The sequence below is a fragment of the Thermobia domestica genome, chromosome 7 (genome assembly GCF_964235325.1).
Source record: "Thermobia domestica chromosome 7, izTheDome1.hap1.1, whole genome shotgun sequence".
Classification (NCBI taxonomy): Eukaryota; Metazoa; Arthropoda; class Insecta; order Zygentoma; family Lepismatidae; genus Thermobia; species Thermobia domestica.
Window position 1 is genome coordinate 155,461,328 of NC_137460.1, and position 27,462 is coordinate 155,488,789.

Consider the following 27,462-nt stretch of genomic DNA (forward strand, 5'->3'; position numbering starts at 1 on the left):
ATCTTCGTATAAATTGTTCCTCCATAAGTGCAACTATATCTAGTTAAAGTGGTAAATAATATTACGTTTTCTTTTCGTGGAAAAGTGAATTAGTGAACTTTACAATGCTTGCTCCAGTTGGTATCCTGACGCAGGCACGTGAAATTACATCGATTAGTTAGTTTTCCAAACAAAATGGGTCCAAACTTCCTTAACCCTAAGCCAACCAACCCTCCTACTCTACTCTATTCTACCCTACCCTAATCTACTATACCCTTTTAAGGTGGTTCTACTTACCGATGTGCTGCTAGAACGTGCATTGTAAAGTACACCCAAAAGAGTTTCTATACGGAAATGAAAGACTGGAACAGTGATGTCGTCATTTCCTTTCCGTTACCATGGTGATCGCCATGTTTTTTTCTATACAAACGCGTGCAGCTAATGGTGCTAAGGAGCTTATTTCTAAGAGCTCCTCATCCCTAAGTAACAAGGTAGAAATCGAATAGTTAATGTAAGCACAATTATCATATAATCCACCATAAAAAGCAATTATACACAAACTCCCTAATGTGTAGATTAACAAATTGTCGGCGCAGAGAAAGCTGTAAAAATATATGATTTTTTAAAAAAAGAAAAACGTCTTTTAGAATAATGTTAATTCTACTGAAGCAATCACACTTCTAATGTCTACTCTTTAGAAATATTCAATCTAGACCACCAGTGGATAGAGGTAACATCTTTTCTTATATTCCCTATCAACTTAAAAAAAAATAGGAAAGGTACAATTCCAATTATGAATGGTTCACTATATATTTTAAACAATTGTTATACAATAATCCTGTTCAAATTTGCAATAGTATATCTATATGATACTCATATTATTGAATCAAAAATTTTCCGGAATTATTTAAAGTTAATATATGATTATGAACACGATGAGTTCACTTTAAAGTTGAATTTAACCTGAAAATATAGAAATTGTCAAAATATACGATATCAGAGGGAAAATTACACAAGATAGACCTATGTGAACTCGCTTATTTCAGATTTAATGCCTGTCATTTAACATATTTCTTTTCTAATTACCTTTATTTTTTATTCAGTTTCATTGATTAGAAATACTTAAAAAGAAACATAAGTATTTCTTTCACTCTAATGCTTACAGTTCCAAAATATTTCATCACTGTTTTCGTTTTGCATATAGGTTCTTTAGGTATTTACTACTTGTTGTTTAGAAAATAAAATGGCGATTACCATAGCAACGAGACGGATGTGACGTCACACTATTTCAGTCTATTGGTTCTATAATGAAATCACGCTGCTTTCTACCAGCTCAATCACATTTCAGTGCTTCTAATGTAAAATTCGGATGGCATTTAGAATCTCCCCCAACTAGTTTCATGGCTCCAGAACAGAGCACCTTGTTCTTGTGTAAATTGCGATAAAGGAAGAAAACGCAATGCGGGGCTTCTAACCCCCTTCGCTCGCTCCGTTATATTTTGTAAAGTAACACTGGAGATCTTATACATGCAAGATTGGGGAAAAAACTAAAAGCTACCCTAAAATTCTTTTAGAAAAGACAGAACATGGTCTAATATCTAATGCAGTTGTAATCCCTCCTTCAGTTTTACTCACTTCATGACAACTCGATATACCAGTTTTTTGTAATATTCTTGATATTATTTGTTTTTAGCTGTAAGGGTCGAATCCGAACATGAGCTCCCACCGGGAATTTAAACCGGATTTCTTGAGAACGCTAACCACTTATCTACGAGAAACTGTTTTAACACGAATAGAGAAAAATTATAAGAAAAAGTAACATACACCTATCAAACACCTTAACAGCTAAATCCCTACAGAAATTGAATTTTCTGAACACACTAGCACCATTAGCTAACATTTCGCGGTTGTTCCTAAGGAAACTGGAAAAACAGACATACGAAGCACTGTTTCGTAACATAACGATCCACAAAAAAAATTACAAGTCCTCTCTCAAAATTCATATTCACATAAAATGAAATAACGCCCTGCTAATATAACTTTCATCACATTAAGTATTAACTTCCAAAACTAGTGGGGGGGGGGGGGTGAAGTCCCATACATAATGTAATACACCCGTTATTTTGAAATTCATAATTTTACAAGATAATTTTACTGTGCCTAGCGTAACTATCGATGAGCTGAATACATTAGCTTTAACCTGATCCTTAATATCTTCTGAGCATTAGCAGGCTCAACAGATCTAATCTATCTGTCATAGTAATAAATGTAATATTCATGTTGAGGAACGTGTTATTTTACGTTAAACTCCGCAGAAAGAGAAAGGCATGAAATTTACGCGAAGAAATTACTTCCTTACAATATACCTATAAAAATAATAAAACAATAAACAACAGTATAACTGCATATTGAGACGTAAGGGAGAAAAACTAGATTTAATGTTAAATTACATGAAAACGCGTTGTGAAGTTTTAAGGTGAATTAGTGTTACAATGGGATGTGTCAGTGTTGCAAATTCCTTGCTTCAATGTCTTCCAAGTATTTGTAGCCACAGGAGAAACACTGATACAAATAGTAGGAAGCGAAAGTATGAAGCAAAGTTGAACGTTACCAGCGTAAGCATCACTTTAAATAGCATTATTTCTTGATACGAGTACATTGTACAGTCATGTCCAAAATGATTCTCATATCTGTAATGTCCCTTTCACATTATCCGGCGATTTGCGGATCCGTTTCCGGCGAATTGCCGGATGAGGTAGAAAACATTGCAAGCAATGAAGCTCTTCACATATGTGCGGCGGTCGCCGGACATTTATCCGGCGAGCAAAAACAGCCGGATCTCCCTGCTAGAATCCGGCGCGGCAAATCGCCGTGTGTAGCCAAGCGGGACATTACAAGCAATGACGCTCTTCACATATACGCAGCAAACTACCGGATGGGTGTTGGGGGAGGAAGCAGTGTTGCTAGGAAAGAGCAGAAAGTGGCTGCTATAATATGGGAGCGTGTGGTTTTGTTTGGGTATGTGGTTATGTTCTAGCCCAGTACATCTGGAGTAATTAACCAAACATGTACATACAATATATGGGGAAAGATAACATGTAAAATTAATTGAAAACGACCAATACTACTGAAGTGTCGAAATCAATATAAATTATTATTTTTCTATGTAATAGAAGATTGGGAGATGTCCGGGTAGCACTGGACAAATGAGCTTCTATAAATTTGTGGTGACCCAAAATTGAAATATACACTATCAAATATATCAGCAATACAGTCTTTTGCTATATATTTATGTACTATTTTGCTACGCAAAGCAAGAGAGAATTCATGATGTGATATTTGATAAATATACCGTACTTTATATATTTTATAATTATCTAGCTGTAATTTCTTGAATAGTCCTCTGAATTCAGGGACTAAAGCAGTGCTTTAAAGAGACTTGAGTCAATAGTCGGAACGCTTAACAAAAGAATAAACCCGAAGTATAATAATAATAATAATCTAATATAAATAAAATAAAGAGTTTATGTGTCTGTCTTTGTGCGGCCTGGGGACCATACGAGTGGACCGAAAGTTACCAAAATTTGGTCACGGGTACCTTGGTCCAGGCTCCAGATCAAGCCGATGCGTTTTTTCTTTTTTTTTTTTTCAAAATTCGAACCAGGAGGTCTCAGGGGGGCGTTTACCAGGACATGTAATAGTAGTAGAAAATGACCGATATTAGTGTCAAATCCATAGTTTCCGCGGTCGCTGAGATCAATGGTAACACTACCATTAGCGATGACTTCAGCCACCATTTGTATGCGGGCTGGGGGTCACCAGAGGGGGGGGGGGAGGAATTTCGAGACGTAAAAATAATCGATATTAATGTCAAATCCATATCTTTCTGGGTCACTGAGCTCAATGGTGAAACTCAAGATAGCGTTTACTTTCACATTTAGTCCCCATCAGCTAAGGAACTTGGGCCAGGAGATCACCGAGACATGTAAAAATAATCCACAATGACCGATATTAGTGTGAAATTCACAGTTTTCGCGGTCTCTGAGATAAATGGTGATACTTTCATTAACGATGATTTTCAAATTCAGCCACCATCGTATGCGGGCCGGGAGTCACCGGGGTGGAGAATTGCGAGACATATCAGTGTCAAATCAATAGTTTTCTCTGTCGCTGAGATGAATGGTGATACTCCCAAGGCGTTGACAGCCCCCATCGACTGGGAGCCAGAGGCGTTGTTTTTTTTTTTTTTTTTCAAAAATGGAACCAGAGGATCATAGAGGCGTTTACATTCTATGTAAAAGTAGTAGAAAAAGACAGATGTTAGTGTCACATTCATAGTTTTTGCGGTATCGGCTAAAGGCCAGAGGCGATTTTTTTTTCACAATTCGAACCAGGGAGGGGTCTCAGGGGGCGTTTACCGGGACATGTAAAAGTAGTAGAAAATGACCAATATTTGTGTCGAATTCATATTTATCGAGGTCGCTCAGATGTATATTGATACTTCCGATAGTGTTTACGTTCAAATTCAGCCCTCATCAGCCTTCCCAATGAAAACGGGTACGTTGTTGGATATATATTCACACAAAATGTATCTAATTTTAGAAATGTTTCTTAATTCTTCTCTTATTGTTCAGTTTGTTTACATTGATATTTTATCTGACCCGTGCGAAGAACGGGCATAACAGTTAGTAATAATAATAATAATAATAATGCCTAACAGACCAGTCTTGGGGTCAGTGGCTGAATGCTGGCTTGAGATTCTCGGATAGACCTCAACGGTTGACTATCCCGAGGACTTTAGCCTGGTTTTCTCAGGCACAACAGTTGAATACCGGAACGGTATTTTAAATATCCAAAACCGGGCCGCTATCTTGTCCAAGTTTATCAATTGTGGAAACAGTATAGAAAAATCTCTTCTAAAATACCGCTTCTCTAATAAAAAGTGCACATCTTTTCTTTATGTGGCATGTTCTCTCATTTCGGTAACAAACAGGCCCGTATCCACGGGGGGCCGGGCCCACTAAACTTTGGCTGGCCCCCTAAAAGTTTCACGGTAGGCTTGCAAATGAACTATAATATGGTGATGAAGTATACTATGATTGGGTCGCTCCCCACCTAACTTCTACCGGGCCCCCTCTAAATTTTTGGGCTGGCTACGGGCCTGGTAACAAAGCGAATTAAATGCATATAATTTTGCATTTGTCCACTGCAGCCACGTTAACAAAACTAATGAATGACAATAGTTGATGCGATAGATGTACGAAAGTAATTAAAGAACTTTCCTTCGTCTTCCCTTAATTGTGAAAACAACATAGAAAAATCAGGGTGAACCCATATATGTCTCTGACGTTTCATTTTTCTGCCTGTCTTAACAAGGCGAGCAGAAAACACATTTTGCGTCTGTCCATTACAACCACCACAACACAAGTCACAGAGTTTTGTTTCTTCAGTTGCACAGCAACCCTGTTCGCATATTTTTCATCCACGGCAAAACGCCGGATAATATGACAGGGGTCGAAACCGGATACGGCAAATCGCCGGATAATGTGAAAGAGGCCTTACTGTCTTCTTGTAAGAATATAATTTGATAATGATTTTGCAAGATACTTTTAACACTGATACTGTGTGAATAATCGGGAAATGTATATTTATGGTAAATTTCATAGGAAAATAATTATAAATACGAAAATTAGAATTAGTAAAACAAAATGTTGCTAAATGGACAAGAAAGTTTTATTTTCGTTTTATTGTTCTTATTTACTGCCCTTTTGACATAAAATTTGCCACATACATGTCTTTGCCGATTATACACATACTAACATTATAAGAAATACCGAGCAAATTCGTTATCAAATTATATTCCTACAACAACATATTTATAGACATGCGACAATAATTTTGGACATGAGTGTACGTTAAAAAGTCGCATTTGGGTAAAAATAAAACTTTAATTTCTAGAATTTACTTATGACATTATACTTACGTATGTATACTAGAGTACTGTTCACTGGAATATGGTGGGACCGATGGTACTTCGGTACAACGAAAATTTGGTTAAACCGAATCAAGTTTTATATATATAGTACTGTATATTTGATATATTTTCAGCGTGAAAAGACACTGTCAGCAACATACAATGCCTTCTAAACAGAATATTGCTGAACTATTATCGAGTTATTGAAAGGTGGCCTCTGACAGATAGCTGCACCTGAGAGGGAGGATTGTTCGCTAATCACAGCAGTATATCACGCTGTTGCTAGGCAACGAAGGTCACTGACCGCCCTGTTGCCGGTAGTTGAGACGACTAGTTAAACGTCTTAAGTTCGTCGCCAGAGCTGCTGCCTCTCTTGTTGAGCTTCTGGCAACAACGCCTTCAGTACTCCATGTGCTCTACCCAACTGTCAGAAGCCACCTTTCCTTGCGCACACAGTAATGCCGCACCACAAAAAATGAAGTTTCATTCAGCTTGTCATTTTTTTAAAATTTATTAATAAGTAAAAGGTTTTTGCTCCTAGCTATTCGGTTAACAGGACTGGAGTAAACTTTACAATATACGCTCCATCTGTGTGTTGACGAATAGGATAGATTTTCGTGGAGTAGGATAGGTTAGGGACAAAAGCTAGGGAAGTTTGGGTCTATTTTGTTAAAATTAATCGAGTGTAATTTCTCGTGTCTGCGTAAGAATACTAACTGGAGCTAGCATTCTGAAGATCCCGGGAATGTAGTGTATAAAACTATATCGCAACTATAACTAAAATTAAGCACTCAAAAAATGCATTTCACTGCCTCTAACCACAGATGCATTTGCAAAAGCAACTTAAACAATCGAAGCTATCTCCTGCTACAATTACCATGTGGTGGACAAATACCGTGTGTATGGGTTTCCTCGCGTTCTCCCGTTTCCTCCCACTTTCTTCATTCCACCATTTCACTCACTACTTGTCATCAACGTCTCCCTTTGCCTAACCGGCATAGTCGTGCGAGGTAAAACTCAAATAATAATAATAATAATAAACTAATCTGTGAATTTTAATTAGTGTACGTGTTAACTTCCATATGAAATACTAAAACGAAACTAAGAACTACCAACTTCAAGTAAAATCACATTATAGTTTCTTTTTTCTCGCACCCATACAGGAAATCTTGTAACATCTAATAAAGGTCGTTCATCAAATAGGACTCTTTAGGGTTCTAGAAAACTGACTGGCATCCCCACTGAGTCGTACTAAAGAAATTAATCAACCTGGCTACTAACTCACCTTCACTTGTTATCGTTTGCTCGGTATTATTACGTGAATTGAGCGTTAATAAAGGCACCAACCTGATTACTAATCCATCTCCACCTGTGTGCTGGAGCCAGCATTCCACAATCTCCCCAGAATGCGCGCCGACTACGTGTGTGCTCCGGCACCCGCAGTAACCTTTTTTTTTTTAAGCTTGGATCCAGGTTTGAACACTTTTCTCTTACGTTTAAGTCAGCCGTATTACTGAATGAGCTAGGGCAGCCCTAACTTATCCTTATAGTATCGGTATATTTTATCACAGCACAGTCCTTTATATCAGTGTTCATAAAAGATTTTAACTAAAAATAAATCAAATATCGAGACTTCCCTGAAAACATACAGGCTAACACGCTCCGCCATTGATGAGCACCCACATAAACTTCGGAAAGTCGGCGCCGTTGCTCCCCAGTACAAAGAGCATAAACTCACTTGTAATAATTTGCGGCACCCCTAAACCAAACGTGCGCATGGGGTGCCTCACACACGCACACTCACTTTAAAATGTAAGCTTTACCACAAGGAACATAACTTCAAATATGGAAGGACATGTCCACGGAAACTAAAAAATTCATGAAAAAAAAAAGTTGTAATTTGTACGTTGCTCGCATCATTGAATTTTTTAAAGGAAATTATATTTTCTTATTTTTCCACAAGTTAACTTTCTTCCAGGGTGGAAAAAAATCATGATTTTTTTTAAAAAAATCATTTTTGTTGATTTTTTTGATTTAAATCGATTTTTTTGATTTAAATCAAATCTTTCTCCTCGTAAATTAGAAGTCGCGAACTGAAGAAAAAGCATTAGGAATTAGTATTAAATGCTAATTATGCCATTTAAGTGAAAGTATTAGGGTTGAATTTTGAATTAATCCCCAATTGTTAACCTATATCAATCCCAAACAATGTTTCTTAACACTTTTAAATTACGGCTTTTTTTTAAAGGTAAATTATAGACTTTCAGTCAAGCAGCTACATCATCTCTATTTATCCTAGGATCATTGTTCATACCTCATCCTCTTCAGAATAGAACAGCCTTTGAAACAGTAACATTCACATTTCCCTACCGTGTCCGTGAAGCGGGAAATTTTGAGAGAAAATGGGATTTTTCTGTTTTTTTTTAAATTTTGATCCCCTCTGGACTCCCTTGTGTTGTTAATACACATATCTCAAAATCAACTGGGAAATACTAAGGGATGTACTAAATGTGTATATAAAATTTCGAGCTATCTTGAATAGTAAGGGCGGGGAAAATATTTAACAATGAGTTAAGAACATCTCCACAATGTCCCAGATAACCCGCATGTAACATAAAAATTTCCTCAGACATCCCTATTTATCCTAGGGTCGTGATTTGTACATTATTCTCTTCAGAATAAAAGCGATTTTCAATCGTACCATTCAAATGTCTCCATCGTGTACCTGGGGCGGAAAAATCACAAAAAAGTGATTTTCTGTTAAAAATATCCTTTTTAACTTTTTACCCCTCTGGACCAACCTCCTATTTTAAGGTAGAGATCTGAAACACTGAAAAATACTAAGGGGTGCATTGAATAAATGTGCAAAATTTCAATCTTCTAGGTGCAAAAGTAAGCCCGCGAAAAATAATATTCCCCAAATACCCCCGATTCCCGTATAAAACAGGATCTGAGGTAAGTTTCCTGAAACATCCCTATTTATCCTAGGATCATGGTTCGTACATCATTCTCTTCAGAATAGAACAGCCTTTCAAACGGTACCATTCATATGTCTCCATCTGAATCGCAAAAAAGCTATTTTGTAAAAATATCCTTTTTTTTTTTAATTTTCTCCTCTTGACCCCCCTGTTTCCATGCAGAGATCTGAAAACATCTGGAAAAATGCTAAGAGGTGCACTGAACGAGTGTGCAAAAGTTCAGTCTTTTGAATGCAAAATGTAAGCCCGCCAATAAATAAATAAATAAATAAAAATAATAATAATAGGCATAACAAAAAATATCTTTTTAAATTTATGACGTCATCACACACTATGTCCCGACGCAGAAAGGCGTGAAAACATATGTAACATGTTCTATAATGCCTCCAGTCTTGAAAAAATTAACAAATAAAAAGGTTTATTGATACTTTTTTAATCGGATAATGAAGATTTGATTTTAAATAGAATAAAAATAGGTAATATAATTTAAAAGGTTAAGCATTAAGGAAAAAGTATAGCAATGTTTTCAAAATTACTCATTTTTTCACAAAAGTTACTGATATTTGGCAGGGGCATATTTTTAAAAAATTGGAACTAGCTTGAGGCACGAAATACATAAATTTCGCCTAAAGTTATAAACCTTTAAAAAAATCGGAGAGGGAATAGGACCCCTCTAAATACGCCCTATTATCTGAGAACAAACAAGCTAACGCGCACACGAAAGAATTTTCGTCTTAAATGCCGATGGTGATTTCTCCGTTGGAATAGTTAACGACCTACCTAAACCTAAACCCACTGTTACAAAGAGAAGAAACCAGAAAAAACTCTGTTACCCGTTCAAAACGGGATTTTCCCTAATCATCCAGTGCATGACAGTTCTTTTCATACTATGCTGTACATACTGTACATTTGAGTCTCCCATAACCGAAATAAAAGAACAGAAACGGAATTTTACTTTTTTTCCACTTTAAATTATTTTATTTCGAAATTGTGATTTAAATCAACGATTTTTATTTAAAAAATCAAGTGATTTAAATCGTGATTTAAATCAGACTGATTTAAATCAATCCACCCTGCTTTCTTCTACGAAGTCTCAAGGTTGATTACACTGTACAAGCTTCATTTAGTTTGAGGATTTGTTAATAAGCTGTACCGTTGCAAAAATGTCAATGCTGACCTTGTGCGCCTTGCTCTGTGCTCTAGGGTCAGTTGCTTCAGCACAAAACTTCTTGATCTACAGGTTACTCCGTGACAGTGGTGTGCAATAAGGAACGGAAAATCTGCAGGAACTGCTTGCCCATGCCATTAGGCCCATGGACCTGGCGCAGCTAACGATGGATTTCGATTGGTGCTATGTCCTGAACATTCAAAATCTTTATCACTGCTCGCACTTCACACGTGGCGGGAGCTGGAATAGGAACGAACATCTTCAACCACTGCCACGACGCTACTGAGATCACTAGGGAAGTTCCACTAGTGCATGTGCCATGCTAGGACCTTACTCTCTCACGTACACGTAGTCGCTTCGCGCAACATACCGTTTTCTAGCTGTGGGAAACTTACTTTCTGGATGCGCCTCGTATTTCATAATAAAATGTCGCTGACAAATGTAACGCGATTCACCCGACCCTGTGAATATTTCATTAAAATAAAATGTATACAAAAATATAATATTTTAGCCACAATAAAATTACATTTTAATCCTTTCCCTACATAGCAATCTCTTGCACATAGCTATACCAGGCCAAAAGAAAATTTACCGAAAAATCACAGGTTCTGAACGTAGGGAAAAACATTTGCAACATGAGTTACTAAAGTATTCCTCGTTCTCTCCTAGGTTTGCTATATCATATAAAATGACGATATTTGGCAATTATATACATAAATGAGGTTTACTACTAATAAAAAAGCTGAATTTTAAGTTTATTTGTGGTCAGTATTCTTCAAAACCTATATCATTACGTAACGCGAGTTACCATGGATATTATTACTATTATTATACCCGGAGCAAGTAATACTGAGATGTATTTCTCAAATGTAAGCCAGGATCTTTCACGTACAAAATTGCTTTAAAATGTAATTTCACACCCTTTGGCACACTAACACGGTCAAATATATTGCACCATGGGTGTCCTCAGTGCAGATTGACCTTACGAACATATAACAGTTATAAATAAACAATCAAACCCGTAAAAACAACAACAACAACAAAGTAAAGCAAGCACTAAAAGGCACGAACTGCCTCTCACCGAGTAAGCGCAGAGCCGCATCAGCGACGGTGGGTAGGTATGTGCACAAACGAGGATGTTGCAAGTGTTGCAAAAGTGTACACTGAATTTAAACCGTCCACAATAATCAAGAGAATGACATAATATTTGAAATCATGTCACTACTCTAATTTTTCTATGAACTGTTGAATTTGTGAGTACTTCTGGCCCACATCTACGAAATAACACCAGTAACATCTATCGAAGGCTACGCATACCACCTCCACAATTCAAAACGTTAAAAGTGAAATGGAAAAGTTCTACAATGCTGGTCCGCACATAGATGTAAAAGTGGGTAAGTAGCCAGGCTGGTTCCTCTCCTTACCAAAGATCAATATTCAATTCAGATAGTGATGCACAGCAAGCGATAGCAAGTGAAGGTAGGTTAGTAGCCAGATTGATTAATTATTTTATTACGACTCAGAGGGGCTGCGGGACAGTGTTTTGGAACCCTGCCAGTTCCTAGAACTAAGCACCATTATAAGCAGTACCTATTCAAAAGCGAAACAAAACTACCTTGTTTAGTTATATTTGAAAGTGTTATCTTCTATTACAATAACAATGATAAACACTTTCTGAATGTTGTTTGACATGTGATGGTACTAAGTTCGGAACAGCTCAACAGATTAAAAGATTACTAATGCGTACGTATACAATATAACGGCATAGTATTCAGCGAGAATACATCATCTAAAAATGACGCACATTATGAACGAAGACCGAGCAAAAGAACAAAACGAACGTTATAATATCTAAATCTTGTACAGTACGATTTCAATTTTGTACCTTCTTAACCGTGGCACGTTTGCAACAGTATTCATATGCACGTATGTAGTTTCGGTTGCAACAGTATGCATATTCATGTAAGTTTCGGTAGAACGAATTTAATGCATTTATACCTTTACAAAAAAAAAAAAAAAAAATGTGTACTTTACGTCTGAGTAACTTGTTTAAGAAACGTGGGCGCCAAAACAATTTACCGTGCAGTTTTACTACACGGATAGTACAAGTAGTAGTACCGGTAGTAGAAGCGGGTTAGAAGCCCCGCAGGGATTCTGTTATCGACGTAAAATAGACTCACAATCTGTGGATCCGTATAGTAAAACTGCACCCAATTTAATGCTACATTGGTAGTTGTCATACCACGTACAAAAGTTAATTGTCCTAACCACACAAAAAACCTATATATACCTAAAATGTAATATTTCGCACGTTCACTATTCTTACATCTTCAAAGAAGTATGAATTTGACAAGTTTTAAGTAGATTCAAACCAGTTTTGAGCACTCATACCATCCCCGAAACTGATTACATCGCAATGTGTGAACTCTTCACACGCAATATACAAACATCCAAGATCTTCGTGCCACGAGCTAGCAGTAAATCTTTCAAACAAGATACAAACTTTCATGTACGTTTATTTTTCGTGTCATATCCTTCACTTTGATAGAACAAAGAAAACTTACCGCGAAAGCCACGTTACAAAAACAAAAATGGCGTCAAGCGAAATTACTTTTGTCTATTCATTTTACAAGTATTTTAAAGTTTACGGCATTTATAGCTTACCAATGAGCTACCGATCAAACTGCATAGAAATGTACGCAAATTCTCAGCTTGTACTAAATTTTACAGCGAAAAATTCCTGTAGAACACACCCAATTCTCACATTCATAACTTCATCCTCCCTTTCTCCAATGAAGCTTGTTCTCTCTAAATATGGCGGCCCGAGCAGTATTGCCAACCGTAGAAAATTACAGCCGCTAGTTAGATAAAAAAAAAAGTTGCAAGTTTGTCGTCAAATGAAATTGTAAATCACTACATTTGTGACTTCGTGCAGTTTTACTATATTATACTATGCTATACTATACTATACTATACTATACTATACTATACTATACTATACTATACTACTACTATACTATACTATATTATACTATACTACTCAAACTTCCGAAGAGAAGGAAGAAAAATACATTGAACCTTGAATCTATACGGATCTATTAATTTGCTTACTTAAATGTTATAACACTTAATATATTCATATTAAATAATATAGTATCTGGTATTATAGATTATTTACTGTAGTTAATAAGCATACGCGCGTAAATAACTGTTGTTTTACTTGATGTATTATGTGCCCTCGTGTATCAAAATACTGTGTATTCGCGACTGAGTTTGTGTGTCGGTCTTTTGTCCCCCCTTCCCCCGTGGAATCACTATTTTACCTCCTTGAAAAAGTCCTGCGGACGTCCATGCCTGGAAGCCGGGCTCTTAAATGTTCATTTAACCCTTAACGTACCAAGCCTAACTCGTCAACGTTGTTTACCAAGCTGGGGTCTTCAGGGACCCCAAGTATTATTTTAATATCTCAACATAGTATTGCAACTCAAATTATTATTTTTTGGATGTCTAAAAACATACCTAAGTTAAATGAGCATTGTTGACATCAAATATTATGTTTACTTGAGCAATATTCAGTTTTTCGTACAATTTTATACTTTTGTGTTCGTAAATCTGAAATACAAGTTTAACATTTTCAAGTGTGTTTCATTTTTTGTATTTTTTTTAACGAACGCATCGTTGATCTAATTATGTAATAGATAGTATATCCCAAACGGATGCAGGACACACATAAAAATCGAGAATAAATTGATTCTTATAGTTGCAGCAGTATCACCAAATATCACTCTCTTGGGTTCCTAAAGGACCCCGCTTGGTATGTTAAGAGTTAAACCCGATCGTTTCTTTAAATCGATATGCGAATTATAACCAGGGGTAAAAGTGGGGGAACGCGGGAGAACGCCATCCCCGACCTCAGAAAAATATGTACGACGTCCCCCAGTTCCTAAGAAATTAAAATAGGCAAGGATAGGCGGGGGGACGGCATGACGTCATGCCGCTTGCTACTGTACCCCTACCTTTTCAGATCCACTTTTACCCCTGATTATAACATACAGAATTAACATCAGACGTTACGCTACTTCGAATCGGTGAAATTGCTTTTATCTTTATTTCTTACTTATCTTTAAAATAATAGGCCTACAACTTTTTATATCCAATGAAAGGCTCTCCAATTATCTGAAGTATAATGCATTTAATATATTAAATAGAAATTTAGTACAAGGGCTCAGTTTTTCTTTTGGGTAACATAATGAACATTTGCATCCCAGTTCTCTGAAACTGACTAAACAGTCTGACTACGATTCTTCACAAAAAAAAAAAAAAAAAAAAAAAAACGAAATATAATCAGAAGTGAGCAACACTTGCAATGAGCCAAATGACCATTATTCTTCCATAAGAAAATAGTCCCCAAGAAATTCCACTTGTTCAACCTAAGTAGCAATTATTGTATTTTTAAATCACACTAAGAACATTTTAGTTTCAATTAAAAGCACATCTCTATATGTGGATTGACATCTTACACAAAAATTTAAATTTAACAGGAAAACAGCTACACCCATTGACAAATACGCAGAGCGCGCGCTATATTTGATGATAGCCATCATGCAGGCAAGAAGGTTACCAGTGAAGGATTACATGCACGTGTAGAAGCAGAAATATTGCGGGAAACAGACGAAGCATTTTCTCCTGCACCAATCGCTGAATACTCGTGCGCGGAGTGATACAAATTGAGTTACGCGGTTTGTTTTTGAAGAGTGCAAAGGTTTGTGAAAAAGCGAGTATAGTATATGTAGAATGTAGTAGTAATGGTAGTAGGGGTAGGAGGAGTAGTAGGAACGGGTTAGATGTCCCGCAGGGGTTCGTTAGGTCTGTTCTCGACATAAACACTGGCGCATATCCCGTGTGATGAGGGGAACATGTCCCCTCCAATCTTGGAATTGGGGGAACTGTCCCCCCATAATCCGATTTAAAATGTATTTTGGGGGAGAAATGCGATGATTTTTGTCCGATTGCCACAAAGGAAAGTGAGATGAAATTGATGCCCCCCACAATAAGCCTCAAATCTGCCCAGCCCCCAATGTTAAAGACAACTGTTCTCAGAACTAGATCAGGACAGTAATGCTCCCGGAAGTAGGAACGAAGAACACAGTTCTGATTGGTTGGCATTATCCATTTCTTGCCACATTGGATTCAAATAACAGAAATCAAACGATTGGTACTGTCGGACTTCGTGGCCGAGTGGGCTAGCGCTATATGCTAGTAACGAAAATCTCTTTTGCCGTGAATTCAAACCCGGCCCGAGGAGGTTTTTTTTTTTTTTTACATTTTATAACACTTTTCAAATTAAAATAATATTAAAATAATACTCAAAAAAGTGATTTACTTACTTTTGTACAGATAAGTAGTAGTAGTGGTAGTAGTAGTAGAAACGGGTTAGAAGCCCCGCAGTGCTCGTTTTGTTCCCCTTGTACTCAATGATATAAATTTTGTGACCAACTTAAAACAACTGGCTAGGATAACGCGTAAAACGGGTGGCTAGAGTAGCGCGCAAAAAAAACTTCCGGGAGCATTAGTCTCCCGAGCGGGTCCTCTCTTCTCCACCGATCTTCCACAACATTGTTTTTCAACTTAATAAATATTTTGAACATCGCTTTAAAAAAAAAAAAGAAAAAAGATTAGATTCTAGGAACGGTTTTACCCGTCCCCCCCCCCAATGTTGAAGACAGATTTGCGCCTCTGGACATAAAATGGGCAAATTAAAGACTTCACCAAATTTGCCCGTACATTTTACAATCTGTGGATCCATATTAAAAAACTGCACCCAGAGTCTGACAATCCCTCAAATTCTTCAACATCTTTCACTAATTCTAGTACTTGAAGTATCCGGTTGAGGAATGGGGTGATTCGGGGTTGTATAAGCCTACAGCCATCGCAATGATTACATACTCTGACGGCCATGGTTACAATTCATTTAAAGTTTTCTTCTTGAAATTTGTAGCTGTTAAAGTTCTGTCTAAATGATTTTAACAAATGGTGCACACTAAAAAGAGGGACAGAACAAGCTTACACAATTTGAATTTGAATTGAAACGTACACTGTATCTTTTATGATCTCCTATTGTAAATTACCGATAATACGTCATTGTTGAGCAATCATATATTATAATTATAAATTTAATAAAGAAAATTTATGAAAATATCCCTATTTTATTTCTGTCTTCAAAATCATATTGTTCTAGTAAGTTTGTCAGATTTTCTGTAGAAGCTTTTGTGCCGCTAAACATGCTAGTCGTTACATCTAGAAACAATGGGCGTTGCCACTCTTTCTGAAACGTGATTAGAGCTATACTAACGAGTTCGACTAACATATGTTTCCTGCAGTAGTCAAGCCTTTAGTATGATACTAATAAAACGTGAAAATGACTTTACATAAGGCCCAATGTTGCTAAATTGGCAATACTAAGGAGAAGATTCCATGTTCAACGAGCGTTGCCAGAATCATAAAATGCAGAAAACACACCGCAAGAAACAGAACCGATTTATAATCCGGAATTTCCCATAAAAATCCTTCCTTTTTACACATCTATTGACACATATAACTATAGAGTAATATATATATATATATATATATATATATATATATATATATATATATATATATATATATATATATATATATATATATATATATATATATATATATATATATATATATATATATGTACTCTATAATTTTCTTCCTGCACATTAAAGTTTACGGCATTTATAGTTTACCAATGAGCTACCGATCAATCTGCATAGAAATGTACGCAATTTCCCCACTTGTACTAAATTTTACACCGAAAAATTCCTGTATTACTTCGAATTATTGTATTAATTGTATTACTTCGAAAATATACACGACAATTATGAGAGATATATTTATTTTAGATTTCTGTAGTCTTCTATAGTTAATTATACTTATTATGCCATTGTTGAGCAATTACGGCCATTTATTAAAGAAAATTTTGATAATACAAAAATTGTATTTTTGTCGTCAAGATTAAATGTTTTGGTGAATCCTCAGAACATCGAGCCCCTTTCAGTAACGGTTTGCGTCAATGCAATAAAAATTGCGTGTTAGTTACCAACAATACTCATAGTAGTGATTGGATTTTTATGCCGGATATACACTATCGGCCGTGTGCACCAACGTAGTTCAACTGTTGAACGAGGATCATAACCAAGATCAGTGTAAATGTCTGTTGCACCAACACTCGGTCAAATGGTGGATAAACTTGGTTTAAGCTTGAACGGCTAAATTTGGGGGTTTAAACTTCTTTGATCCAGGTCAATCCCTTGACATTCAATAGTGTCTCTTTATTTTTCCACTAATGAAATTACAATACATTTCTCGTGTTCGGATAAAATAAACGGTGTAGATCAGGAATACAGTTCTTTTGTAATTTTCAGGTAAAGTCTGTTAACTCGCAAAAAGAAATAAGGAGGATATGTAGGTAGAAAACCTGCGAGGCTGTAGCTTTACAATAAAGAACGCACTAGAAATAAACTACATATAATGTTCCTTTTTTTTTTTTTTTTTTACAAAATCAGCTCATAGCATTTTCGAAAATGTATTTTCTAAACAATTTTCCAGTAAAGGTTAACCTTAGGAGGGTATAAAAGCTATGTCTATAAATACAGCATTTTCTTGTCAAAATTCCATGTAAACAGCGTAAGACTTATCCAGTTAATATCATCGTAAATCTTAATATCTAGTCGGGACGCAGACAAGGTTGGACGACGATAAGCCCGGACACTTAATTTTGGTCGCTCCCGACAAGGTTGGACAACGACAAGGTTCGACGACGACAAGCTTGGACACTTCTCAATTTATCTTCTTGCGCCAGACTCGAACGAATTCCTGAGGTGTCCAAGCTTGTCGTGGTCGATCCCGACAAGCCTGGACACATCTCATTTTGGGTCGCTGATGACAAGGTTGGTCGACGACAAGCCTGGACACATTCCTAATGATGTCCAGGTTTGTCGGGGTCGACCCGACAAACCTGGACACATCTAATTTTCGGTCGCTGGTGACAAGGTTGGCCAACGACAAGGTTGGCCAACGACAAGCCTGGACGCTTAATAAATAAATGGATATATAGTTGTGACGCCATATCCTTCAAAATTGGACAACTAACCATCACTTGTGGTCACTTGGTGGGTGAATACGAAAGGTCTCGAAGAACCTTGGTATTAATCCACTAAGCGACCAGATGTTCGTTTTCTAAATTAAATGATCTAACAAATACAACTATTTATTCACTTGTACGGGTGTACAAGGGCAGTTACTGTTATCAATGTACAAGGGCAAGTGTTCTCTCTGATTATACTGCAGTGTTATTTTTATACCACCGTGATATTCATAAAAATCGTAAGAAGTACCGCAGACACGATTATTCAATTACAATATCATATATCAATACTGAAAAATAAAAACCCGGTTTAAAATTTAAAAAAAACGAGGATTAAAATCCAAAAATGCCTAGGGTTCAAATCTATTCAAGCCATCAGGCTTTAGGGCCGCTACGTTTCGACGATACCGTTTCAGCGCCAGCTCAGTTCGGCGAAAATTTTATGTACAATGGCACACATCCCATTTGATTAACATAAGCGCCGAACTTAGCGGGTGCGTCACCTAGTCACAATTAACCACACATGCATTTAATACAAAAGAGAACGCTAAGACTGCGGCTATTCACCGTGAAAAGCAATCGCAGAAACTTTAAACGTGTTCACCTCTAGTGTTTGTGATTGTATTACGTGGTGAACTTTTTGGAGTTCCAATTCAAAATAGAATCAATTTCCAACTAACGTATTCATTGACTTTTCGCGTCTGAAATGTAGAATGGCGACGGTTTTGTACATGCTTTCAATTTATGCTTTAAATCATGTTGACTTTCACACGCGATCACCTAAGAAAATGCGATGTTACGCATTTGATTTGTAAGATATCTTGATCAAAAGTTGTTAGTACATTCTCCTATCCTTCGACAATAAGGATATAAAACTAAACTATGATCACTCTGGCGGTTTCTTATATGATTTTTGTCCGTGCGCATCTCAGAACGTTTAGTTCCTAGACCCGGGCTTAGTAGGCCTATTGGGAAATCCGGGCCTGCAGGAACAGATAATGAAATCTAATTGGAAACTTTCGAAATGTGGGCATAGAGAGAAAGGTAAATTATCAGACAAAATATATAATGAATGAGAGCATAAGAAATTAAGTGCTGTAACAGCAATATTAAAAAGATGAAATTAAAGAGAAGTAGAATGGGTGAGACTACGCACTAACTGAAGAATGCGATAGGCCAGGGGGAGCGAGAAAGAAGCTTAGTATTAATGCAGACTCTTCAGATCAAATCTGTAACACTTGTACGAAAAGCAAGTAACAGGATTTAGCTGCCCGTCTGTCTCATTTTTCTTGGATTAGAGTCATAAAACTATCCACTCTTTCATACACTGATGTCAAGCAAGAGAGTTCCACACAGAATTTTCTCTACCATTCAAGACTACATCTGTATAGCTCATACGATTGATTCAATTCTAACATTGCAGTTTGGAAACCCACACTTTCTTGTAACATTGTTCTCCATCGAGATGGCGTCCGTAGAAAAACACACTGTGCGATATTGGAATATTCTTGGTTTATATTTCAAAATTGCTCATGTTCTCATAGTTCGAAAATAACATCAAGATTAGCACAACTACTTGTTGTCCCAGCCTAATGCTGCTATGACACTGTTAGTTTCCTTTATTGTAGTTACTGGTTTGAATAAAATACAGTGATACACCTATTAAAATATCCTAAATATGGTCTATACCCTCCTCAAAATATTCTAAATATGGCCTATATCCTCCTCAAACAAATCCTGGGTACGGCCCTCTTTAAGACGAACCCCATTCTCAGCTTTTGAATATCCTACTAAGAGGCACGCAAACAAAAATGCTCTACATGGTCATAGGTCATGATTTTTTTTAGATATTCCTTGATCTATCAGATAGTCTTCCAGAAACCAGATATACTTAATTTGCTTACGATTGCTCACCAGATGATGTCCACAAATAACTCACTTCCATAATTGTTCATCAAAAAAGTCCAAATTTTTTTGCGAAGTGTAGGCCTACTCACGCTAATAATTGATTCACCTCTCGTAACGAAATAAGCGTTTTCACGAAAAGAATTTCATAACACTAGGCATTTAACTTGATCAAAAAAAGCATTTAACCTGTTCGATGTTTAAGAACGCGCCCCTAGAGTCAGCGGTGCATGAAAACGTGGCTTTCACGGCAGAGTCGCACGGTCCGTACTTACCATGATTTTTTGCCGGAAATATTGCAACGATTGCTAAATACTGCTTGTAATTTTTAAAGTAAAGCGAAAATTTTGTAAATAATAATAATCTATTTTAATAAAAGATAAATAAATTTAAATAATTCGAAAATCCTCTAGTAGAGGGCAGTAGCTGACTGGCGAGAACCAGCCAATAGCGATATAGATGCGAGCCATGCAACTCTATATTGAAGGGCATGTATGTATGAACTGGAAACGCCTTAACTGGTAGAGTTTGTTGAAACAGACATTTCAAATTGGGTCGTTGACGACAAGCCTGGACACATTCCTGGGGTGTCCAAGCTTGTCGCGAACGATCTCGACAAGCCTGGACCCATCTCATTTTGGGGCGTTGACAAGGTTAGACGACGACAAGCCTGGACACATTCCTGGGGTGTCCAAGCTTGTCGTGGTCGATCCCGACAAGCCTGGGCACTTCTCATTTTGGGTCGATGACGACAAGGTTGGCCAACGACAAGCTTGGACACAAAAAGTGTCCAGGCTTGTCGTCGTCCAACCTTGGCGCGGTCCCATCTAGTCACTCCTCGAGTGGTATCAACCAATTGCGTACAATTATATAAGACATACAAACTTAGCTGCACATAGTGAAAGCCACACGCATCAAAGTATCAAAACCACGCACCTGACTTTGCAATCTGCTCGTTACAAGCTATTTTTGAACCTATTAAGGTTTACGCCAAGGTGAAGCTGGAGGGCTATAGTCGAGGTGCATCTGTAGGGAACAAGCGAATTTGCGATGGTGGGTATGTATAAGCAAATTAAAAGTTCATTCGAGCAGACGGTTCTACCAATACCAAATAATAAAATACGACGTGAAATATTTTTTATGAAGGAATAAGTAATTAGCATCTATCACAAATGAATTATTAGTGATAAAGAAATTATTGTATGTATAATTGTGCTCTTCCACTGTCCAGTTTATGCATATACCCCGTCGTTGACGCGCTTGCTCCCTATGGACGCAATCGCTCGATGTCGCTCAGACCTCTCTACTGCACTCCTACTCTAACTCGGTTAGATAGCACTCGTGCGTTTTGGTGGCCACGTAGCACAAGACGGTTCGTGTTTTATACACAGTAGTTTTTATGCTGTACGTCCACACTTTATTTATACAGTACTGAGCAATCCTGAAGTCAACCCGCAAGTAGTAATGGAGCTTTTCGTTTAGTGCATCTGCTAAAAGAAAGCTCTAACCTAACCTGGAAATGTAAGAATGTGTCAAAATTTGGTAGAACCGTCTGCTTGAGTAATGAACAAATCAGAACAAAAAATACGTATCAATCTGTAGTAGGTGATCACTACAAGCTAGTTTTCCATTATAATTGCATAATTATGAACCATACATTTTAATGCTGTTTTATAATCACATATTACTAACATGTGTAATGAATGTATTTTTAGAAATTGCACCGGAAAACAGGAGATTGATAGTTTCCACACTTTTCTTTCCTTATGCACACACCACCATCGCTAATGTGTCTGTTTTCTTGGACAAAATCACGAGCGATCCCTCAAATTGTGCCCTGCTTGGAATCGGAATAGATACAAACTCAGGTTGTGTTGGCCACTTAGCACAGATTTGTGCGTGGTTTTTGCACTTATTGTATTTATAACATGTAAATTGCAAGCATATTATAAATGTGTATGCAGCTGTTGGACAGGTGAGAAACTAAAAATGCAGAAGACGTTAGATCATAAGTGGAAAGAATAAATGGTAGCGCTCCTCAATTTTATCTATGCTAACTGGAAATTGTAGGCAAACGCCAAGAAGGAAAAGGATGTAAAAGACTTTAGAATAACATTTTCATGATGAAATATGTATAACTATTGAATCAATTTTCCCTATCAGTGGATTCCAGAAGTTATTATTATTATTTTCCAGTGGTGTCGAATTTTAATATACTGAGGATGAAATGTATTACTAACGAAAATACTGGGAATCCACATTGAGCATAGGATATATGGTACCGAGGGAATTTCATGGTTCTCGGGGAGAAGTTCCCCCCCCCCTGCCAATTCCTGAAATCACCACTGGCCCACATAGATCCACATTATATTTGTTGTTTGTTATAAGTTTAGTGTAATCTTAATGCTGCAGTTTTACTATACGGATCCACAGATTGTGAAATATACTGAAAAAATTACAGAAGTCTTTAATTTGCCCATTTTATGTCGAGAACAGCGTGGAGTTGTACTCTAGGTAGCCATGGGTTTTGTTCTGGACATAAAATGAGCAAATTAAAGACTTGCCCATATTTTTTCTATACATTTTACAATCTGTGTATAGTAAAACTGCACCGAGAACAAAGCCCAACAAACCCCTGCGGGACTTCTACCCCTTTCCTACTACTACTACTTATACTATGGATCCGTATAGTAAAACTTAGAGATGCAAGGGCTCTGAAAAAACCGGCTTTTTTGAAAAAAACTCGGTTTCTTCTGCTTCGCTTTTTTGCTTGGGAAATTTTGGGCTTTTTTGAAAATTTTGCTTTAAACTGATAAAGCAGACTTTGTTTCGCTTCTCTGCAACAAAAAGAACTCATTTAAATAGTGGCTGATGCAGATAATAATATGAAACCTCGAAAATAAACCATGAATTTCAAAAAGATCTTTTTAAAATTCTTAACATATTTACATTATGAATTCTAAAGGATTAACCAATATATGTAATAATATTTTAACCTCGTATATACAATAAGTACTTTAAAAAATGATACACAAATAACTAGCAAAATTGTATGTAGTATTTTTACTTCAAAATATCACACACCATCTTTTTGAAGCAAAATAAAGAAAAACATGAGAGAAACCTGCACATCAAGAGCTGCGTTTCGGGTGGTTCTGTACATTCTTGAAATTTTTCAGTTAAGTTTTAATTTTCATATTCATTGTATGATTATTTCGAACAAATTTTTCACTGATTGATCACATACGTAATAATCTGTTACCACCTATCAAGTGCTTCGGATCTGCAAAATCGGTAAAGCTCCGAATTCTGTAATGCACTGACTGCTAGTTAAGCTTGTTCAGAATCGGGAAAGTATCGAATTTTCTGTTCATGGATCATATACGTAATAGACGGTTCATCTGAGCGTATGGTTTCCTAGGCTGTAGAATATGTAACCACCATCACGGTTTACCCAAGGCTGAAGGTTTCTAAATTTTTAACAAGAAAATTCAACATATAGTTAGGAAACTTTTTTTTCTACAAAAAAGAAAAACTATGGAGTACATTTAAAAAGAGTGGAAGCATCAGTCACTGTTCCAATTCACAAGAAAGACGACAAAATTGATTGTAATAATTATCGAGGCATTTTTCTTAACATTCTATTAATAAGATTGACCCCATACGCAGATGAAATTATTGGAGATTATCAGTGTGAATTTAGTCGAAATCGACCAGATATTTACCATTCGACAAATACTCGAAAAGAAATGGGAATATATTACCCAGTACACCAACTGTTTATTGATTTTACAAAGGCATACAATGTTTCCCTCCTTATCGAGTTGTAAAACATTCTTACAGAATTTGGAATACCGAAAAAGCTAGATTTATTAAGTGTTTAAATGAATTCCAGAGTAAAGTCCGAGTAGAAAAATTCAAGCTTACACGTCGATATTGGCCTGAAACAAGGATATGCGTTATCGCCGTTATTATTCAGCTTTGTTCCGGAGTACGCTATAAGAAAAATCAAAGATAGGAACCAGGGCCTAGAGTTGAATGGTATTCACAAGGTTATGGTGTATGCTGATGATGTAAATCTGATAGGAGAACAATCGAAAGAAATGCAGAGGCCTCATTAAACGCTTGCAGGGACATGAGTAAATGCAGAGAAATCTAAATACAAGGAAGTTCACAAGGATCGTAATACGGCAAATTATGAGTGCGTTAAAATATCAATTAATACTTTCGACTAGAGATGCAAAAAAGCCGGCTTTTTTGAATCGATGGTTTTTTTCACATAAAAAGCCGGCTTTTTTTGAAAAAAAAACGAGAATTTTGGAAATTTTGGCTTTTTTCATTTTCATGATTTTTCTATCTAAATAGCTTTCTTATAGTATATTCTATACTTAGATAAGAATTCCATGACCTAAATGCCATATTTCGCTCTAAAATTCACCATCAAGATGGATGGAGTACATGTTTTACGAATTAAAGCTAACATGAAGAATGTAGTATTTGAGGGCAATTTTAGAGGCTATTTAACTTTATTTTAACTTTTGAGTTATCGATATTTTTTCTTCTCGATATCATTTCAGTTTGTCGTCTGTTTCATTTCTAAGAGCTTAGTACTCTAGCTTCTAACGCAGAAGTTAAACTTACGTTTTTCTATTTATCCGTCAAAGCGTACGTTTTTCAATATATCCGTCTAACCGTACTTCCACATTTCTGTTATACTGTAGCTGTGCAACGATTTAGCAATAATTTTCCGGATATAACCTTGAATACTAATTTATACAAATAATCAGTAGCGGATTTAGAAACGTACTTTGGGACGGGTTTCTCTGATTGTTTCATTTTCTAAAATCTAATTTTATTTGGGAGGAGCTTGAAGTTTATGAGTACAGGCATAACTAATACTGTATTTCGTTTCGTTTATATATTTAGCGATAATCTTCCGGATACAACCTTGAAGATCATTTTATACTGAGAATCAGTGGCAAATTTAGAAAAGTATTTTGGGAGGGTTTTTTTCTTACTAATGTTTAGTTTTTCTAAACATTCGTAATTTTTATTTACGGCAGCTTAAAGTTTATGAGTAAAGGCATAACTAATAGATATTTCGTTTGTTTTAGACATTCCGTAATTTTGGGGAACAGGCTTCAGTCCGAAAGACCGCCCCCCCCTAACCCTCGCAAAACCGTCACTGCTGGTAATTAGTAATAATAACGATTTAAAAACAATAAGAAATGAAGTCAGCCAACTCACAGTACACCCACTATTTCTACTTCATAGGTGGAATGAAGAAAAATTTTGTCAGAATGGTCGAATGCTGAGTTGAATTCCGGACTTCTCGATAGAAGCGCAAAAGCTCCAGTCAATCATGTTTGTTGTGCAGTTGTATTTATCTTAACTTAAATATATTCCGTAGTCCTTTTTGTGTGTGTGTGTTGGTGGAGTGGGGAGAGTTCCATAATGATATGAAGGGTGTGAGCCAAGAACATGGTAACTAACAAATTTTCAATTGCTGAGTTACGCAGCATCAGATAGACAGCAACGCATACCGCTTCGTTTAATCCCTTATGTATAGACTTATGTGAAAAATCAGCTTTCCGACTTTCAAAATGGATTGTGCAGCAGAAAATTTCTAATTTCTTAAAATAGTAAAATTATGGGTTACCGTGTTCTTATCTCACACCCTTCATGTTCAATCCCTCTTGTTAAAAATACAGAAAACTTGAGGACTGAATAAACCGTGATGGTGCTTATATAAAACTGTAGAATTTCAAGAATATACAAAACCAAAAGCTCTAGGTGTGCAGCCTTTAAGTGTATCATATAAATCTAAGTATTTTTCTTATGTTTTATTTTAATTTTATTTTGTTCCAAAAAGAGGGTATGGAATATTTTGAAGTAAAAATACTACATAGAATTTTGCTACTTATTTGAGTATTTTTTTAAAAGAAGTATTTACTTTTAGGGTTGGCTGGTTTACACCAGCTGTTTTTCTTCTTTTTTTTAAATAAACAACTGGTTTAAACCGAAAAAAAATAAAAGGTACGAAAAATGCGAATCGTGTGAACTTCATGGTGATGTTTCCATACATCAAACCATCTGCATTAGTTTTATTTCCTTTTCACCTTTTAATCAAGGTGTCCCATGTTCAATTCTCGGTCGAACCACAACCCTCCTTTCATGCGTAAACAAAGTAGCGGTTCGGATGTCACTTTAAGAGAAAGTCTTCTCCTTGATAACCTCGGTATTACGTAAGGATGTTAAGCCTGAACATACGAAACGAAACTAAATTGTATATTTCTGCATGCCTGAATGCCTGTTGTTTTATAAAGAAGCCAAGGTTGCTTAAATATACTGATATAAAGTGACAAAATTTATCGATTGCCTACGTAGCTTCCAACATTAGCTTGGATTGTACTTTCAATGATATGTATGCACTAAATTTGTAATTTAATACCTCAGTTTTAGCGTACTGATTATGATACGTTGACCTTTAAATTTTACATGCAAAGCAATAACAGGATTTTTTCCGTTATTGTTTTACATTTAGAGTAATGACGGGATTTTCCCGATGGCTAGGGCGGGAGTTTCTCAATTTAAGAAATTTACTGACCGGACTTCTTTAAGCTTATGTGACCTCTTCCAGCACAACCCCGTTGTTGCATAATAACACCAAGGCGAAACAAACTTATTTCTGTCAATATGTAATATAAATACATAAAGCAAAATATCTAAACCCAAAAAAACCTGGTTTAAACCAAAAAAGCCTAGTTTAAACTCCCCCCAAAAAACGGGTTTTTGGCATTTTCAAAAACAACCATGGCTCTTGCCAACCCTGCTTACTTTTGTATGTAGGAGGTTAAAAAAAATCTTATTATATACATTGGTTAATCCTTTGGAATTCATAATGTAAATATGTTGAGAAGTAAAACTGTTTGAAATATCTTTTCGAAATTCATGGTTTATTTTCGAGGTTTTATATTATTATCGGCATCAACCACTAATTAAATGACTTTTTGTGTTGTAGAGAAGCGAAACAAAATCTGGTTTATCAATTTAAAGCAGAATTTTCAAAAGAGCCCAAAATTTCCCAAGCAAAAAAGCGAAGCAGAAAAAACCGAGTTTTTTTCCAAAAAAGCCGGTTTTTTTCCGAGCCCTTGCATCTCTACTTTCGACACAGTAGATACTTTCAAATATCGTGGATCAGTATTACCAGACCAAAATCATACCCACAAAGAAATTAAATGTCGACTAAAATCAGGAAATTCTTGTTATTATTCAGTTCAAAATA

At 36.3% G+C, this 27,462-nt stretch overlaps 1 protein-coding gene across 3 annotated transcripts in view; it reads right to left on the bottom strand.

The window, feature by feature from the left end:
- LOC145690514 (uncharacterized) overlaps window positions 1-12,923 on the bottom strand; it is a 178,796-nt gene extending 165,873 nt beyond the window's left edge. For 2 of the 3 annotated variants that reach the window (XM_081765468.1, XM_081765466.1), the window contains exon 1: window positions 12,764-12,923. The gene's annotated coding sequence lies outside the window, so the exon portion shown is untranslated. Of the gene's footprint in view, window positions 1-276; window positions 459-12,763 lie in introns of all 3 variants that reach the window. The other variant, XM_081765467.1, reaches the window with a different exon arrangement.
- Between the last annotated feature and the right edge of the window lie 14,539 nt (window positions 12,924-27,462).